The sequence below is a fragment of the Oculina patagonica genome, chromosome 9 (genome assembly GCF_052425735.1).
Source record: "Oculina patagonica isolate OP01 chromosome 9, crgOcupat, whole genome shotgun sequence".
Taxonomy (NCBI): domain Eukaryota; kingdom Metazoa; phylum Cnidaria; class Anthozoa; order Scleractinia; family Oculinidae; genus Oculina; species Oculina patagonica.
Window position 1 is genome coordinate 28070582 of NC_135766.1, and position 3186 is coordinate 28073767.

The 3186-nt window shown below is 41.4% G+C and overlaps 1 long non-coding RNA gene across 1 annotated transcript; it reads left to right on the forward strand.

Annotated features, from left to right (window-relative positions):
• Positions 1 to 292: 292 nt before the first annotated feature.
• Positions 293 to 2945, forward strand: LOC144666065 (uncharacterized). The gene is made up of 2 exons (XR_013573110.1): positions 293 to 500; positions 2058 to 2945. It is a non-coding gene; the product is annotated as an uncharacterized LOC144666065 (long non-coding RNA).
• Positions 2946 to 3186: the final 241 nt, after the last annotated feature.

Here is a 3186-nt window from a genome sequence, read left to right on the forward strand (position 1 = left end):
TGATGCAACAACATTCAAATATACCAAGAAAATACGCAAAGGTTTCAGAAGAGGCACTTAATAAAGATAAATGATTCACAGTCTGGATGCGGTCATAATATAGAACTGCCCCCAGAACTTCAAGGTCTTTTTTCTTCTCACACCATACTACGCTGCTTAAGGATCGTCCTTTTTATGTAGAAAACCTATATTTACCCGTATTATTTAATGCATGGGGGTTAGGTAAACCATTACCAATACGTCTGTTTTATAATCCCTGCTAGAGACACTAGAATAAATCAGGCATCACACAATTCAACATCTCTTGTGAAATGAACGGCCTTTTTTTTTTAAATAAAACGGCTCCTGTAAATTGGCGTTCCCAACAAAGGAAGTGTTGCTTAAAATAGCACCAGAGCTAACGTATTTTTTATGTGTCTAATTTTAATTTTTCTTGAACGCTTTAATTCTTTGTAGAAAGAAGAAATAGCATGGGATTGAGTGACGACGAAATAGTTAACGTAAGAAAAAACAAGATTCTTGAATTATTTTTATATTGTTTTGTCTGCCCAATTCATGAAGGGGAACAGGAGGGCGGGAGCGCGGGAGAAAAGTGCGGAAGCGGGAGGTTCAGGCCCCCAAGGGGGGTACTCTGACTTGTAAATAACGGGGATGATCGAATGAAGGCAAAACTCAGGACCTAACAAAATCCCTTACTCTTCCGACATTACCCAAAACAATCCCTGGACCAAAAATAACCCCTAACAAAATCCCTTGTCAAATTACCCCTAAATTGCTAGGAGGGGCAATTACGCTCGTGTTGTTTATTCATCATACCATAAATACGCCAAGGCCGTGCCAAATCACTTTAGTTTGTTTTTAATACCCAAAAAGATCCCCTATTTGAATCAAGTAACTCAAAAAATACTTGCCAAATCTTCTTACCCAAAAAAATCTCAGAACCGAAAATTTCAAACCCAAAAAAATCCTTCGATCATCCCCGTCATTTACATACCGGAGTACCCCGCCTGGGTTCAGGCCCCCCTATCCCGCACCACCAACTCGGTGAGAAAAATGTTTCTCGACGACTTTTGAAAACAACTGTTTGTTCACTTTGCATTTGGTTCCGAGTTAAAATTTGCTAGCTGAACTTAAATATTTCCTTAAAAAAGGCTTTTAAAACACCTCAACCGACAAGAGAGACTGAACATGACTAGCTGAAGACCTCGTTTAATCTTTTCCTTCGCGTTTCCTTCGTGTTTCACAGGTCACATGGTTTTGTTGTGGCTTCTTATTGGTCTGGCTTCTTATTGGCTTCTTATTGTCTTCCATAAAGATCTGGTTCTTGGTTCGTTTGCTGCAATATTTCCATTTTTTTTTTATTTTTCTTAAGAGCCCACACTTTTAGCTAAAACTGTGAGCTCCAAATAGTTATATCGCGCTTGAAATGTCACAACTTTCGTTAATTTTCCGCCTGTTTCCTAAACGTATAACCGCGTGGTTTGTATACGCAGATCCGTAGAAGCGTTTTTTTACGAAATGTAAAATTTAATTTGTTTTAAGGTACATATACAGGTGTACTTCGTTTTATTGTAAAACTCCCTTACGAAGCACGCGCTAGTCACACGAAACGCGTAGGAGAGAATAAAATAGTTTTACAACTCAAGTAGTTCGCAGTGGTGCTGACACTTAATCCATTCGATCTGAATTCCAATAATAAGCAATTATTGGATGAGGTTAAGCATGATATCGTGAATTATCAAAACCGAGGTATGTGTTATCTGCCGAAGCCGAAGGCTGAGGCAGATAACACAGACACGAGGTGACAAAGATTGTCGCAATGCACCATGTCACACGAGGCACAATGTGGAAGCAACTTGTCCCCGCGACATCTTGCAGCGATTTGTCGCCTAGTGTGTCCCGACCTTAAAGTGTCTTGCCCAAGAACACAACGCAGTACCCCGGTCAGGAATCGAACCCGGACCGCTCGATCCGGAGTCCAGCGCACTAACCATGAGGCCACCACGCTTCCATGAATCCCAATGACGTAATTCCATTTGTTTTTGTTACTTTTGCAGTTAGTTCATGAGATGATGAGCGAGGCAAGCTCGTCACCAGGCCTCAGCACGCCTGGCGGAAGCGCAGACTCAGCTTACTATGGAGTGAATCCGTTCTTCCCATGATGCTCCTGTTCATTGGAATGGCAGCGTCTGTTATATAATCTCACTGTTTTTATTGAATAGCCTTTAGTTAAAACAATGACATTTGTTCTTGTCAAACTTTAAGTAATAACAATGATACTAAGTATTTTTTATAAGTAAACTTGAAAAGTTGTACCGAAAGTAACCTGAACTGAGCGTATACGGCCTCTGTGGGTGCCACTTAGTCTAAAAGACCTGGTTAAATGACTTGTAGCAATGTTTTAAGCCCGGGCCAAACGAGGATAAGAGTTGACGAGAGTTGACTCTCATGAGAGTTTTTGTCAACTCTCATCGACTATCATCGACTCTTGCCAAGCGATACGAGAGTCCGTCTCATCGACTCTCGTAAAAATTTGAGCACGTTCAAATGAGAGTCAATGAGAGTGCATGGGAGTCTCATGCCATACGAGAGCGAGAGTTTGAACTTTCGTCAACTCTCATCCTCGTTTGCCCCGGGCTTTACGGAAATTAAAATATAACATTGTCCTCATTTTCATTATTCTATCTTATGGCTAATCCGATCTTATGAAGCTCAGAGCATACTGTTAGAGGGAACTTCGATTAGGGGCAATGGATTAGTGTTTAGATGTTTGGAAACTAGATCGAGCACAGGCGGCCCAAGCTCAAGCTGTGAGCCAGTGCGGTCATTCCATGTTGCGTTATTGTGGTCACGGCGAAAATATAAGAGTTCGTATGGGTAATTTACAATACGTTTTAGGGGACAGGATTACTGTAAAATTCGTAATAAAAATGCCTTACCTTGCATCTACGGTGTATTGCTGTCTGTATGCTCACTTTGCTGATTTGACGCGATTTCAGCGAGTTATCGCCCGGGGTTACCGGGTCCCCAACAGACCGTTTCGGTGAATATCTATTCGGAAGACCTATAATCTCCTACGATTTTCGGATTAAAGTGTGATGAAGAGATTTCTACGGCTCAAACTTTCGCGCCACGGGGAAAGTAATGCCTGCTGTTTTCGGAGAGAAAAATGGAGTTTTGGGTACG